Genomic DNA, 17,479 nt, shown 5'->3' with positions numbered 1-17,479 from the left:
AGTAGCTCAGTACTGTGTAGAGTACACTCTATTCCATGGGATCTCAGTACTGTGCAGAGTACACTCTCTTCAGTGGTAGCTCAGTACTGTGCAGAGGACACTCTCTTCAGAGGTAGCTCAGTACTGTGCAGAGTACACTCTATTCCATGGGATCTCAGTACTGTGCAGAGTACACTATTTTCCATGGGATCTCAGTACTGTGCAGAGTACACTCTCTTCAGTAGTAGCTCAGTACTGTGCAGAGTATACTCTATTCCATGGGATCTCAGTACTGTGCAGAGTACACTCTATTCCATGGGAGCTCAGTACTGTGCAGAGTACACTCTATTCCATGGGATATCAGTACTGTGCAGAGTACACTCTATTCCATGGGATCTCAGTACTGTGCAGAGTACACTCCCTTCAGTGGTAGCTCAGTACTGTGCAGAGTACCCTCTATTCCATGGGATCTCAGTACTGTGCAGAGTACAATCTCTTCCATGGGATCTCAGTACTGTGCAGAGTACACTCTATTCCAAGGGAGCTCAGTACTGTGCAGAGTAAACTCTATTCCATGGGATCTCAGTACTGTGCAGAGTACACTCTATTCCATGGGATCTCAGTACTGTGCAGAGTACACTCTATTCCATGGGAGCTCAGTACTGTGCAGAGTACACTCTCTTCCATGGGATCTCAGTACTGTGCAGACTACACTCTATTCAATGGGAGCTCAGTACTGTGCAGAGTACACTCTCTTCCATGGGATCTCAGTACTGTGCAGAGTACACTCTATTCCATGGGATCTCAGTACTGTGCAGAGTACACTCTCTTCCATGGGATCTCAGTACTGTGCAGAGTACACTCTATTCAATGGGAGCTCAGTACTGTGCAGAGTACACTCTCTTCCATGGGATCTCAGTACTGTTCAGAGTACACTCTATTCCATGGGATTTCAGTACTGTGCAGAGTACCCTCTATTCCATGGGATCTCAGTACTGTGCAGAGTAAACTCTATTCCATGGGATCTCAGTACTGTGCAGAGTACACTCTATTCCATGGGATCTCAGTACTGTGCAGAGTACACTCTATTCCATGGGATCTCAGTACTGTGCAGAGTACACTCTCTTCCATGGGATCTCAGTACTGTGCAGAGTACACTCTATTCAATGGGAGCTCAGTACTGTGCAGAGTACACTCTATTCCATGGGATCTCAGTACTGTGCAGAGTACACTCTATTCCATGGGATCTCAGTACTGTGCAGAGTACACTCTCTTCCATGGGATCTCAGTACTGTGCAGAGTACACTCTATTCAATGGGAGCTCAGTACTGTGCAGAGTACACTCTATTCCATGGGATCTCAGTACTGTGCAGAGTACACTCTATTCCATGGGATCTCAGTACTGTGCAGAGTACACTCTATTCCATGGGATCCCAGTACTGTGCAGAGTACACTCTCTTCCATGGGATCTCAGTACTGTGCAGAGCACACTCTCTTCAGTGGTAGCTCAGTACTGTGCAGAGTACACTCTATTCCATGGGAGCTCAGTACCGTGCAGAGAACACTCTATTCCATGGGATCTCAGTACTGTGCAGAGTACACTCTTTTCCATGGGATCTCAGTACTGTGCAGAGTACACTCTCTTCAGTGGTAGCTCAGTACTGTGCAGAGTACACTCTATTCCATGGGATCTCAGTACAGTGCAGAGTACACTCTATTCCATGGGGTCTCAGTACTGTGCAGAGTACACTCTCTTCAGTGGTAGCTCAGTACTGTGCAGAGTACACTCTCTTCCATGGGATCTCAGTACTGTGCAGAGTACACTCTATTCCATGGGAGCTCAGTACTGTGCAGAGTACACTCTCTTCCATGGGATCTCAGTACTGTGCAGAGTACACTGTATTCCATTGGAGCTCAGTACTCTGCAGAGTACACTCTATTCCATGGGAGCTCAGTACTGTGCCGAGTACACTCTCTTCCATGGAATCTCAGTACTGTGCAGAGTACACTCTATTCCATGGGATCTCAGTACTGTGCAGAGTACACTCTCTTCAGTGGTAGCTCAGTACTGTGCAGAGTACACTCTATTCCATGGGATCTCAGTACTGTGCAGAGTACACTCTATTCCATGGGAGCTCAGTACTGTGCAGAGTACACTCTCTTCCATAGGATCTCAGTACTGTGCAGAGTACACTCTCTTCAGTGGTAGCTCAGTACTGTGCAGAGTATACTCTATTCCATGGGATCTCAGTACTGTGCAGAGTACATTCTATTCCACGGGAGCTCAGTACTGTGCAGAGTACACTCTCTTCCATGGGATCTCAGTACTGTGCAGAGTACACTCTATTCCATGGGATCTCAGTACTGTGCAGAGTACACTCTATTCCATGGGAGCTCAGCACTGTGCAGAGTACACTCTAGTCCATGGGATCTCAGTACTGTGCAGAGTACACTCTATTCCATGGGATCTCAGTACTGTGCAGAATACACTCTCTTCAGTGGTAGCTCAGTACTGTGCAGAGTATACTGTATTCCGTGGGATCTCAGTACTGTACAGAGTACACTCTATTCCATGGAATCTCAGTACTGTGCAGAGTACACTCTCTTCAGTGGTAGCTCAGTACTGTGCAGAGTATACTCTATTCCCTGGGATCTCAGTACTGTGCAGAGTACACTCTATTCCACTGGAGCTCAGTGCTGTGCAGAGTACACTCTCTTCCATGGGATCTCAGTACTGTGCAGAGTACACTCTATTCCATGGGAGCTCAGTACTGTTCAGAGTACACTCTCTTCCATGGGATCTCTGTACTGTGCATAGTACACTCTATTCCATGGGATCTCAGTACTGTGCAGAGTACACTCTCTTCCCTGGGATCTCAGTACTGTGCAGAGTACACTCTCTTCCATGGGATCTCAGTACTGTGCAGAGTACACTCTCTTCCATGGTAGCTCAGTACTGTGCAGAGTGCACTCTCTTCCACGCGATCTCGGTACTGTGCAGAGTACACTCTATTCCATGGGATCTCAGTACTGTGCAGAGTACACTCTCTTCAGTGGTAGCTCAGTACTGTGCAGAGTACACTCTCTTCCATGGGATCTCAGTACTGTGAAGAGTACACTCTATTCCATGGGAGCTCAGTACTGTGCAGAGTACACTCTCTTCCATGGGATCTCAGTACTGTGCAGAGTACACTCTATTCAATGGGAGCTCAGTACTGTGCAGAGTACACTTTCTTCAGTGGTAGCTCAGTAATGTGCAGAGTACACTCTATTCCATGGGATCTCAGTACTGTGCAGAGTACACTCTCTTCGGTGGTAGCTCAGTACTCTGCAGAGTATACTCTATTCCATGGGATCTCAGTACTGTGCAGAGTACACTCTATTCCATGGGATCTCAGTACTGTGCAGAGTACACTCTCTTCAGTGGTAGCTCAGTACTGTGCAGAGTACACTCTATTCCATGGGATCTCAGTACTGTGCAGAGTACACTCTCTTTAGTGGTAGCTCAGTACTGTGCAGAGTATACTCTATTCGATGGGATCTCAGTACTGTGCAGAGTACACTCTATTCCATGGGATCTCAGTACTGTGCAGAGTACACTCTCTTCAGTGGTAGCTCAGTACTGTGCAGAGGACACTCTCTTCAGTGGTAGCTCAGTACTGTGCAGAGTACACTTTATTCCATGGGATCTCAGTACTGTGCAGAGTACACTATTTTCCATGGAATCTCAGTACTGTGCAGAGTACACTCTCTTCAGTGGTAGCTCAGTACTGTGCAGAGTATACTCTATTACATGGGATCTCAGTACTGTGCAGAGTATACTCTATTCCATGGGATCTCAGTACTGTGCAGAGTACACTCTATTCCATGGGATCTCAGTACTGTGCAGAGTACACTCTCTTCAGTAGTAGCTCAGTACTGTGTAGAGTACACTCTATTCCATGGGATCTCAGTACTGTGCAGAGTACACTCTCTTCAGTGGTAGCTCAGTACTGTGCAGAGGACACTCTCTTCAGAGGTAGCTCAGTACTGTGCAGAGTACACTCTATTCCATGGGATCTCAGTACTGTGCAGAGTACACTATTTTCCATGGGATCTCAGTACTGTGCAGAGTACACTCTCTTCAGTAGTAGCTCAGTACTGTGCAGAGTATACTCTATTCCATGGGATCTCAGTACTGTGCAGAGTACACTCTATTCCATGGGAGCTCAGTACTGTGCAGAGTACACTCTATTCCATGGGATATCAGTACTGTGCAGAGTACACTCTATTCCATGGGATCTCAGTACTGTGCAGAGTACACTCCCTTCAGTGGTAGCTCAGTACTGTGCAGAGTACCCTCTATTCCATGGGATCTCAGTACTGTGCAGAGTACAATCTCTTCCATGGGATCTCAGTACTGTGCAGAGTACACTCTATTCCAAGGGAGCTCAGTACTGTGCAGAGTAAACTCTATTCCATGGGATCTCAGTACTGTGCAGAGTACACTCTATTCCATGGGATCTCAGTACTGTGCAGAGTACACTCTATTCCATGGGAGCTCAGTACTGTGCAGAGTACACTCTCTTCCATGGGATCTCAGTACTGTGCAGACTACACTCTATTCAATGGGAGCTCAGTACTGTGCAGAGTACACTCTCTTCCATGGGATCTCAGTACTGTGCAGAGTACACTCTATTCCATGGGATCTCAGTACTGTGCAGAGTACACTCTCTTCCATGGGATCTCAGTACTGTGCAGAGTACACTCTATTCAATGGGAGCTCAGTACTGTGCAGAGTACACTCTCTTCCATGGGATCTCAGTACTGTTCAGAGTACACTCTATTCCATGGGATTTCAGTACTGTGCAGAGTACCCTCTATTCCATGGGATCTCAGTACTGTGCAGAGTAAACTCTATTCCATGGGATCTCAGTACTGTGCAGAGTACACTCTATTCCATGGGATCTCAGTACTGTGCAGAGTACACTCTATTCCATGGGATCTCAGTACTGTGCAGAGTACACTCTCTTCCATGGGATCTCAGTACTGTGCAGAGTACACTCTATTCAATGGGAGCTCAGTACTGTGCAGAGTACACTCTATTCCATGGGATCTCAGTACTGTGCAGAGAACACACTACTCCATGGGATCTCAGTACTGTGCAGAGTACACTCTATTCCATGGGATCTCAGTACTGTGCAGAGTACACTCTATTCCATGGGATCCCAGTACCGTGCAGAGTACACTCTCTTCCATGGGATCTCAGTACTGTGCAGAGTACACTCTCTTCAGTGGTAGCTCAGTACTGTGCAGAGTACACTCTATTCCATGGGAGCTCAGTACCGTGCAGAGAACACTCTATTCCATGGGATCTCAGTACTGTGCAGAGTACACTCGTTTCCATGGGATCTCAGTACTGTGCAGAGTACACTCTCTTCAGTGGTAGCTCAGTACTGTGCAGAGTACACTCTATTCCATGGGATCTCAGTACAGTGCAGAGTACACTCTATTCCATGGGGTCTCAGTACTGTGCAGAGTACACTCTCTTCAGTGGTAGCTCAGTACTGTGCAGAGTACACTCTCTTCCATGGGATCTCAGTACTGTGCAGAGTACACTCTATTCCATGGGAGCTCAGTACTGTGCAGAGTACACTCTCTTCCATGGGATCTCAGTACTGTGCAGAGTACACTGTGTTCCATTGGAGCTCAGTACTCTGCAGAGTACACTCTATTCCATGGGAGCTCAGTACTGTGCCGAGTACACTCTATTCCATGGGAGCTCAGTACTGTGCCGAGTACACTCTCTTCCATGGAATCTCAGTACTGTGCAGAGTACACTCTATTCCATGGGATCTCAGTACTGTGCAGAGTACACTCTCTTCAGTGGTAGCTCAGTACTGTGCAGAGTACACTCTATTCCATGGGATCTCAGTACTGTGCAGAGTACACTCTATTCCATGGGAGCTCAGTACTGTGCAGAGTACACTCTCTTCCATAGGATCTCAGTACTGTGCAGAGTACACTCCCTTCAGTGGTGGCTCAGTACTGTGCAGAGTATACTCTATTCCATGGGATCTCAGTACTGTGCAGAGTACATTCTATTCCACGGGAGCTCAGTACTGTGCAGAGTACACTCTCTTCCATGGGATCTCAGTACTGTGCAGAGTACACTCTATTCTATGGGATCTCAGTACTGTGCAGAGTACACTCTATTCCATGGGAGCTCAGCACTGTGCAGAGTACACTCTAATCCATGGGATCTCAGTACTGTGCAGAGTACACTCTATTCCATGGGATGTCAGTACTGTGCAGAATACACTCTCTTCAGTGGTAGCTCAGTACTGTGCAGAGTATACTGTATTCCGTGGGATCTCAGTACTGTACAGAGTAGACTCTATTCCATGGAATCTCAGTACTGTGCAGAGTACACTCACTTCAGTGGTAGCTCAGTAATGTGCAGAGTATACTCTATTCCCTGGGATCTCAGTACTGTGCAGAGTACACTCTATTCCACTGGAGCTCAGTGCTGTGCAGAGTGTACTCTCTTCCATGGGATCTCAGTACTGTGCAGAGTACACCCTATTCCATGGGATCTCAGTACTGTGCAGAGTACACTCTATTCCATGGGAGCTCAGTACTGTGCAGAGTACACTCTCTTCCATGGGATCTCTGTACTGTGCATAGTACACTCTATTCCATGGGATCTCTGTACTGTGCAGAGTACACTCTCTTCCCTGGGATCTCAGTACTGTGCAGAGTACACTCTCTTCCATGGGATCTCAGTACTGTGCAGAGTACACTCTCTTCCATGGTAGCTCAGTACTGTGCAGAGTGCACTCTCTTCCACGCGATCTCGGTACTGTGCAGAGTATACTCTATTCCATGGGATCTCAGTACTGTGCAGAGTACACTCTCTTCAGTGGTAGCTCAGTACTGTGCAGAGTACACTCTCTTCCATGGGATCTCAGTACTGTGAAGAGTACACTCTATTCCATGGGAGCTCAGTACTGTGCAGAGTACACTCTCTTCCATGGGATCTCAGTACTGTGCAGAGTACACTCTATTCCATGGGAGCTCAGTACTCTGCAGAGTACACCCTATTCCATGTGAGCTCAGTACTGTGCAGAGTACACTCTCTTCCATGGAATCTCAGTACTGTGCAGAGTACACTCTATTCCATGGGAGCTCAGTACACTGCAGAGTACACTCTATTCCATGGGATCTCAGTACTGTGCAGAGTACACTCTATTCCATGGGAGCTCAGTACTGTGCACAGTACACTCTAGTCCATGGGATCTCAGTACTGTGTAGAGTACACTCTATTCTATGGGAGCTCAGTACTGTGCAGAGTACACTCTCTTCAGTGGTAGCTCAGTACTGTGCAAAGTACACTCTGCTCAGTACTGTGCAGAATAAACTCTATTCCATGGGATCTCAGTACTGTGCAGAGTACACTCTATTCCATGGGATCTCAGTACTGTGCAGAGTACACTCGATTCCATGGGAGCTCAGTACTGTGCACAGTACACTCTATTCCATGGGATATCAGTACTGTGCAGAGTACACTCTATTCCATGGGATCTCAGTACTGTGCAGAGTACACTCTCTTCAGTGGTAGCTCAGTACTGTGCAGAGTACACTCTATTCCCTGCGATCTCAGTACTGTGCAGAGTACACTCTATTCCATGGGGGCTCAGTACTGTGCAGAGTACACTCTCTTCCATGGGATCTCAGTACTGTGCAGAGTACACTCTATTCAATGGGTGCTCAGTACTGTGCAGAGTATACTCTCTTCCATGGGATCTCAGTACTGTGCAGAGTACACTCTCTTCCATGGGAGCTCAGTACTGTGCACAGTACACTCTAGTCCATGGGATCTCAGTACTGTGCAGAGTACACTCTATTCCATGGGAGCTCAGTACTGTGCAGAGTACACTCTCTTCAGTGGTAGCTCAGTAATGTGCAGAGTATACTCTATTCCATGGGATCTCAGTACTGTGCAGAGTACACTCTATTCCATGGGATCTCAATGCTGTGCAGAGTACACTCTATTCCATAGGATCGCAGTACTGTGCAGAGTACACTCTATTCCATGGGATCTCAGTACTGTGCAGAGTACACTCTCTTCCATGGGAGCTCAGTACTGTGCAAAGTACACTGTCTTCCATGGGATCTCAGTACTGTGCAGAGTACACTCTATTCCATGGGATCTCAGTACTGTGCAGAGTACACTCTATTCCATGGGCGCTCAGTACTGTGCAGAGTACACTCTCTTCCATGGGATCTCAGTACTGTGCAGAGTACACTCTATTCAATGGGAGCTCAGTACTGTGCAGAGTACACTCTCTTCCATGGGATCTCAGTACTGTGCAGAGCACACTCTATTCCATGGGAGCTCAGTACTGTGCAGAGTACACTCTCTTCCAAGGGATCTCAGTACTGTGCAGAGTACACTCTATTCCATGGGAGCTCAGTACTGTGCAGAGTACACTCTCTTCAGTGGTAGCTCAGTACTGTGCAGAGTATACTCTACTCTATTCCATGGGATCTCAGTACTGTGCAGAGTACACTCTATTCCATGGGATCTCAGTACTGTGCAGAGTACACTCTATTCCATGGGAGCTCAGTACTGTGCACAGTACACTCTAGTCCATGGGATCTCAGTACTGTGTAGAGTACACTCTATTCCATGGGAGCTCAGTACTGTGCAGAGTACACTCTCTTCAGTGGTAGCTCAGTACTGTGCAAGGTACACTCTATTCCATGGGAGCTCAGTACTGTGCAGAGTAAACTCTATTCCATGGGATCTCAGTACTGTGCAAAGTACACTCGATTCCATTGGAGCTCAGTACTGTGCAGAGTACACTCTATTCCATGGGATCTCAGTACTGTGCAGAGTACACTCGATTCCATGGGAGCTCAGTACTGTGCACAGTACACTCTATTCCATGGGATATCAGTACTGTGCAGAGTACACTCTATTCCATGGGATCTCAGTACTGTGCAGAGTACACTCTCTTCAGTGGTAGCTCAGTACTGTGCAGAGTACACTCTATTCCCTGGGATCTCAGTACTGTGCAGAGTACACTCTATTCCATGGGCGCTCAGTACTGTGCAGAGTACACTCTCTTCCATGGGATCTCAGTACTGTGCAGAGTACACTCTATTCAATGGGAGCTCAGTACTGTGCAGAGTACACTCTCTTCCATGGGATCTCAGTACTGTGCAGAGTACACTCTATTCCATGGGAGCTCAGTACTGTGCACAGTACACCCTAGTCCATGGGATCTCAGTATTGTGCAGAGTACACTCTATTCCATGGGAGCTCAGTACTGTGCAGAGTACACTCTCTTCAGTGGTAGCTCAGTACTGTGCAGAGTACACTCTATTCCATGGGATCTCAGTACTGTGCAGAGTACACTCTCTTCCATGGGAGCTCAGTACTGTGCAAAGTACACTGTCTTCCATGGGATCTCAGTACTGTGCAGAGTACACTCTATTCCATGGGATCTCAGTACTGTGCAGAGTACACTCTATTCCATGGGATCTCAGTACTGTGCAGAGTACACTCTCTTCCATGGGAGCTCAGTACTGTGCAAAGTACACTGTCTTCCATGGGATCTCAGTACTGTGCAGAGTACACTCTATTCCATGGGATCTCAGTACTGTGCAGAGTACACTCTATTCCATGGGCGCTCAGTACTGTGCAGAGTACACTCTCTTCCATGGGATCTCAGTACTGTGCAGAGTACACTCTATTCAATGGGAGCTCAGTACTGTGCAGAGTACACTCTCTTCCATGGGATCTCAGTACTGTGCAGAGCACACTCTATTCCATGGGAGCTCAGTACTGTGCAGAGTACACTCTCTTCCAAGGGATCTCAGTACTGTGCAGAGTACACTCTATTCCATGGGAGCTCAGTACTGTGCAGAGTACACTCTCTTCAGTGGTAGCTCAGTACTGTGCAGAGTATACTCTACTCTATTCCATGGGATCTCAGTACTGTGCAGAGTACACTCTATTCCATGGGATCTCAGTACTGTGCAGAGTACACTCTATTCCATGGGAGCTCAGTACTGTGCACAGTACACTCTAGTCCATGGGATCTCAGTACTGTGTAGAGTACACTCTATTCCATGGGAGCTCAGTACTGTGCAGAGTACACTCTCTTCAGTGGTAGCTCAGTACTGTGCAAGGTACACTCTATTCCATGGGATCTCAGTACTGTGCAGAGTACACTCTATTCCATGGGATCTCAATGCTGTGCAGAGTACACTCTATTCCATAGGATCGCAGTACTGTGCAGAGTACACTCTATTCCATGGGATCTCAGTACTGTGCAGAGTACACTCTCTTCCATGGGAGCTCAGTACTGTGCAAAGTACACTGTCTTCCATGGGATCTCAGTACTGTGCAGAGTACACTCTATTCCATGGGATCTCAGTACTGTGCAGAGTACACTCTATTCCATGGGCGCTCAGTACTGTGCAGAGTACACTCTCTTCCATGGGATCTCAGTACTGTGCAGAGTACACTCTATTCAATGGGAGCTCAGTACTGTGCAGAGTACACTCTCTTCCATGGGATCTCAGTACTGTGCAGAGCACACTCTATTCCATGGGAGCTCAGTACTGTGCAGAGTACACTCTCTTCCAAGGGATCTCAGTACTGTGCAGAGTACACTCTATTCCATGGGAGCTCAGTACTGTGCAGAGTACACTCTCTTCAGTGGTAGCTCAGTACTGTGCAGAGTATACTCTATTCCATGGGATCTCAATACTGTGCAGAGTACACTCTATTCCATGGGATCTCAGTACTGTGCAGAGTACACTCTATTCCATGGGAGCTCAGTACTGTGCACAGTACACTCTAGTCCATGGGATCTCAGTACTGTGTAGAGTACACTCTATTCCATGGGAGCTCAGTACTGTGCAGAGTACACTCTCTTCAGTGGTAGCTCAGTACTGTGCAAAGTACACTCTATTCCATGGGAGCTCAGTACTGTGCAGAGTAAACTCTATTCCATGGGATCTCAGTACTGTGCAAAGTACACTCGAATCCATGGGAGCTCAGTACTGTGCACAGTACACTCTATTCCATGGGATATCAGTACTGTGCAGAGTACACTCTATTCCATGGGATCTCAGTACTGTGCAGAGTACACTCTCTTCAGTGGTAGCACAGTACTGTGCAGAGTACACTCTATTCCATGGGATCTCAGTACTGTGCAGAGTAAACTCTATTCCATGGGATCTCAGTACTGTGCAGAGTACACTCTATTCCATGGGATCTCAGTACTGTGCAGAGTACACTCTATTCCATGGGCGCTCAGTACTGTGCAGAGTACACTCTCTTCCATGGGATCTCAGTACTGTGCAGAGTACACTCTATTCAATGGGAGCTCAGTACTGTGCACAGTACACTCTAGTCCATGGGATCTCAGTACTATGCAGAGTACACTCTATTCCATGGGAGCTCAGTACTGTGCAGAGTACACTCTCTTCAGTGGTAGCTCAGTACTGTGCAGAGTATACTCTATTCCATGGGATCTCAGTACTGTGCAGAGTACACTCTATTCCATGGGATCTCAGTACTGTGCAGAGTACACTCTCTTCTATGGGATCTCAGTACTGTGCAGAGTACACTCTATTCCATGGGATCTCAGTACTGTGCAGAGTACACTCTCTTCAGTGGTAGCTCAGTACTGTGCAAAGTACACTCTCTTCCATGGGATCTCAGTACTGTGCAGATTACACTCTATTCCATAGGAGCTCAGTACTGTGCAGAGTACACTCTCTTCCATGGGATCTCAGTACTGTGCAGAGTACACTCTCTTCAGTGGTAGCTCAGTACTGTGCAGAGTACACTCTATTCCATGGGATCTCAGTACTGTGCAGAGTACACTCTATTCCATGGGAGCTCAGTACTGTGCAGAGTACATTCTATTCCATGGGATCTCAGTACTGTGCAGAGTACACTCTATTCCATGGGAGCTCTGTCCTGTGCAGAGTACACTCTCTTCCATGGAATCTCAGTACTGTGCAGAGTACACTCTATTCCATGGGATCTCAGTACTGTGCAGAATACACTCTCTTCAGTGGTAGCTCAGTACTGTGCAGAGTACACTCTATTCCATGGGATCTCAGTACTGTGCAGAGTACACTCTATTCCATGGGAGCTCAGTACTGTGCAGAGTACACTCTATTCCATGGGATCTCAGTACTGTGCAGAGTACACTCTATTCCATGGGAGCTCTGTCCTGTGCAGAGTACACTCTCTTCCATGGGATCTCAGTACTGTGCAGAGTACACTCTATTCCATGGGATCTCAGTACTGTGCAGAGTACACTCTCTTCCACGGGAGCTCAGTACTGTGCAAAGTACACTGTCTTCCATGGGATCTCAGTACTGTGCAGAGTACACTCTATTCCATGGGATCTCAGTACTGTGCAGAGTAAACTCTATTCCATGGGCGCTCAGTACTGTGCAGAGTACACTCTCTTCCATGGGATCTCAGTACTGTGCAGAGTACACTCTATTCAATGGGAGCTCAGTACTGTGCAGAGTACACTCTCTTCCATGGGATCTCAGTACTGTGCAGAGCACACTCTATTCCATGGGAGCTCAGTACTGTGCAGAGTACACTCTCTTCCAAGGGATCTCAGTACTGTGCAGAGTACACTCTATTCCATGGGAGCTCAGTACTGTGCAGAGTACACTCTCTTCAGTGGTAGCTCAGTACTGTGCAGAGTATACTCTATTCCATGGGATCTCAATACTGTGCAGAGTACACTCTATTCCATGGGATCTCAGTACTGTGCAGAGTACACTCTATTCCATGGGAGCTCAGTACTGTGCACAGTACACTCTAGTCCATGGGATCTCAGTACTGTGTAGAGTACACTCTATTCCATGGGAGCTCAGTACTGTGCAGAGTACACTCTCTTCAGTGGTAGCTCAGTACTGTGCAAAGTACACTCTATTCCATGGGAGCTCAGTACTGTGCAGAGTAAACTCTATTCCATGGGATCTCAGTACTGTGCAAAGTACACTCGAATCCATGGGAGCTCAGTACTGTGCACAGTACACTCTATTCCATGGGATATCAGTACTGTGCAGAGTACACTCTATTCCATGGGATCTCAGTACTGTGCAGAGTACACTCTCTTCAGTGGTAGCACAGTACTGTGCAGAGTACACTCTATTCCATGGGATCTCAGTACTGTGCAGAGTAAACTCTATTCCATGGGATCTCAGTACTGTGCAGAGTACACTCTATTCCATGGGATCTCAGTACTGTGCAGAGTACACTCTATTCCATGGGCGCTCAGTACTGTGCAGAGTACACTCTCTTCCATGGGATCTCAGTACTGTGCAGAGTACACTCTATTCAATGGGAGCTCAGTACTGTGCACAGTACACTCTAGTCCATGGGATCTCAGTACTATGCAGAGTACACTCTATTCCATGGGAGCTCAGTACTGTGCAGAGTACACTCTCTTCAGTGGTAGCTCAGTACTGTGCAGAGTATACTCTATTCCATGGGATCTCAGTACTGTGCAGAGTACACTCTATTCCATGGGATCTCAGTACTGTGCAGAGTACACTCTCTTCTATGGGATCTCAGTACTGTGCAGAGTACACTCTATTCCATGGGATCTCAGTACTGTGCAGAGTACACTCTCTTCAGTGGTAGCTCAGTACTGTGCAAAGTACACTCTCTTCCATGGGATCTCAGTACTGTGCAGATTACACTCTATTCCATAGGAGCTCAGTACTGTGCAGAGTACACTCTCTTCCATGGGATCTCAGTACTGTGCAGAGTACACTCTCTTCAGTGGTAGCTCAGTACTGTGCAGAGTACACTCTATTCCATGGGATCTCAGTACTGTGCAGAGTACACTCTATTCCATGGGAGCTCAGTACTGTGCAGAGTACATTCTATTCCATGGGATCTCAGTACTGTGCAGAGTACACTCTATTCCATGGGAGCTCTGTCCTGTGCAGAGTACACTCTCTTCCATGGAATCTCAGTACTGTGCAGAGTACACTCTATTCCATGGGATCTCAGTACTGTGCAGAATACACTCTCTTCAGTGGTAGCTCAGTACTGTGCAGAGTACACTCTATTCCATGGGATCTCAGTACTGTGCAGAGTACACTCTATTCCATGGGAGCTCAGTACTGTGCAGAGTACACTCTATTCCATGGGATCTCAGTACTGTGCAGAGTACACTCTATTCCATGGGAGCTCTGTCCTGTGCAGAGTACACTCTCTTCCATGGGATCTCAGTACTGTGCAGAGTACACTCTATTCCATGGGATCTCAGTACTGTGCAGAGTACACTCTATTCCATGGGATCTCAGTACTGTGCAGAGTACACTCTCTTCCCTGGGATCTCAGTACTGTGCAGAGTACACTCTCTTCCATGGGATCTCAGTACTGTGCAGAGTACACTCTCTTCCATGGTAGCTCAGTACTGTACAGAGTACACTCTCTTCCATGGGATCTCGGTACTGTGCAGAGTACACTCTATTCCATGGGATCTCAGTACTGTGCAGAGTACACTCTCTTCAGTGGGAGCTCAGTACTGTGCAGAGTACACTATCTTCCATGGGATCTCAGTACTGTGCAGAGTACACTATTCCATGGGATCTCAGTACTGTGCAGAGTACACTCTATTCCATGGGATCTCAGTACTGTGCAGAGTACACTCTCTTCCATGGGATCTCAGTACTGTGCAGAGTACACTCTCTTCAGTGGGAGCTCAGTACTGTGCAAAGTACACTCTCTTCCATGGGATCTCAGTACTGTGCAGAGTACACTATATTCCATGGGATCTCAGTACTGTGCAGAGTACACTCTATTCCATGGGATCTCAGTACTGTGCAGAGTACACTCTCTTCCATGGGATCTCCGTACTGTGCAGAGTACACTCTATTCCATGGGATCTCAGTACTGTGCAGAGTACACTCTCTTCAGTGGTAGCTCAGTACTGTGCAAAGTACACTCTCTTCCATGGGATCTCAGTACTGTGCAGAGTACACTCTATTCCATGGGAGCTCAGTACTGTGCAGAGTACACTCTCTTCCATGGGATCTCAGTACTGTGCAGAGTACACTCTATTCCATGGGAGCTCAGTACTCTGCAGAGTACACTCTATTCCATGGGAGCTCAGTACTGTGCAGAGTACACTCTCTTCCATGGAATCTCAGTACTGTGTAGAGTACACTCTATTCCATGGGATCTCAGTACTGTGCAGAATACACTCTCTTCAGTGGTAGCTCAGTACTGTGCAGAGTACACTCTATTCCATGGGATCTCAGTACTGTGCAGAGTACACTCTATTCCATGGAAGCTCAGTACTGTGCAGAGTACACTCTATTCCATGGGATCTCAGTACTGTGCAGAGTACACTCTATTCCATGGGAGCTCTGTACTGTGCAGAGTACACTCTCTTCCATGGGATCTCAGTACTGTGCAGAGTACACTCTATTCCATGGGATCTCAGTACTGTGCAGAGTACACTCTCTTCCATGGTAGCTCAGTACTGTGCAGAGTACACTCTCTTCCATGGGATCTCGGTACTGTGCAGAGTACACTCTATTCCATAGGATCTCAGTACTGTGCAGAGTACACTCTCTTCAGTGGGAGCTCAGTACTGTGCAGAGTACACTATCTTCCATGGGATCTCAGTACTGTGCAGAGTACACTATTCCATGGGATCTCAGTACTGTGCAGAGTACACTCTATTCCATGGGATCTCAGTACTGTGCAGAGTACACTCTCTTCAGTGGGATCTCAGTACTGTGCAGAGTACACTCTATTCCATGGGCGCTCAGTACTGTGCAGAGTACACTCTCTTCCATAGGATCTCAGTACTGTGCAGAGTACACTCTCTGCAGTGGTAGCTCAGTACTGTGCAGAGTATACTCTATTCCATGTGATCTCAGTACTGTGCAGAGTACATTCTATTCCACGGGAGCTCAGTACTGTGCAGAGTACACTCTCTTCCATGGGATCTCAGTACTGTGCAGAGTACATTCTATTCCACGGGAGCTCAGTACTGTGCAGAGTACACTCTCTTCAATGGGATCTCAGTACTGTGCAGAGTACACTCTATTCCATGGGCGCTCAGTACTGTGCAGAGTACACTCTCTTCCATAGGATCTCAGTACTGTGCAGAGTACACTCTCTGCAGTGGTAGCTCAGTACTGTGCAGAGTATACTCTATTCCATGTGATCTCAGTACTGTGCAGAGTACATTCTATTCCACGGGAGCTCAGTACTGTGCAGAGTACACTCTCTTCCATGGGATCTCAGTACTGTGCAGAGTACACTCTCTTCAGTGGTAGCTCAGTACTGTGCAGAGTATACTCTATTCCATGGGATCTCAGTACTGTGCAGAGTACACTCTATTCCATGGGATCTCAGTACTGTGCAGAGTACACTCTATTCCATGGGAGCTCAGTACTGTGCACAGTACACTCTAGTCCATGGGATCTCAGTACTGTGTAGAGTACACTCTATTCCATGGGAGCTCAGTACTGTGCAGAGTACACTCTCTTCAGTGGTAGCTCAGTACTGTGCAAAGTACACTCTATTCCATGGGAGCTCAGTACTGTGCAGAGTAAACTCTATTCCATGGGATCTCAGTACTGTGCAAAGTACACTCGATTCCATGGGAGCTCAGTACTGTGCACAGTACACTCTATTCCATGGGATATCAGTACTGTGCAGAGTACACTCTATTCCATGGGATCTCAGTACTGTGCAGAGTACACTCTCTTCAGTGGTAGCTCAGTACTGTGCAGAGTACACTGTATTCCATGGGATCTCAGTACTGTGCAGAGTAAACTCTATTCCATGGGATCTCAGTACTGTGCAGAGTACACTCTATTCCATGGGATCTCAGTACTGTGCAGAGTACACTCTATTCCATGGGCGCTCAGTACTTTGCAGAGTACACTCTCTTCCATGGGATCTCAGTACTGTGCAGAGTACACTCTATTCAATGGGAGCTCAGTACTGTGCAGAGTACACTCTCTTCCATGGGATCTCAGTACTGTGCAGAGTACACTCTATTCCATGGGAGCTCAGTACTGTGCACAGTACACTCTAGTCCATGGGATCTCAGTACTATGCAGAGTACACTCTATTCCATGGGAGCTCAGTACTGTGCAGAGTACACTCTCTTCAGTGGTAGCTCAGTATTGTGCAGAGTATACTCTATTCCATGGGATCTCAGTACTGTCCAGAGTACACTCTATTCCATGGGATCTCAGTACTGTGCAGAGTACACTCTCTTCTATGGGATCTCAGTACTGTGCAGAGTACACTCTATTCCATGGGATCTCAGTACTGTGCAGAGTACACTCTCTTCAGTGGTAGCTCAGTACTGTGCAAAGTACACTCTCTTCCATGGGATCTCAGTACTGTGCAGATTACACTCTATTCCATGGGAGCTCAGTACTGTGCAGAGTACACTCTCTTCCATGGGATCTCAGTACTGTGCAG

Source organism: Ambystoma mexicanum, chromosome 4q (assembly GCF_040938575.1).
Source record: "Ambystoma mexicanum isolate Mex_15411 chromosome 4q, UKY_AmexF1_1, whole genome shotgun sequence".
In the NCBI taxonomy this organism is placed as follows: domain Eukaryota; kingdom Metazoa; phylum Chordata; class Amphibia; order Caudata; family Ambystomatidae; genus Ambystoma; species Ambystoma mexicanum.
The sequence above is the reverse complement of the archived record's forward strand: the minus strand, read 5'-3'. Positions refer to the sequence as shown.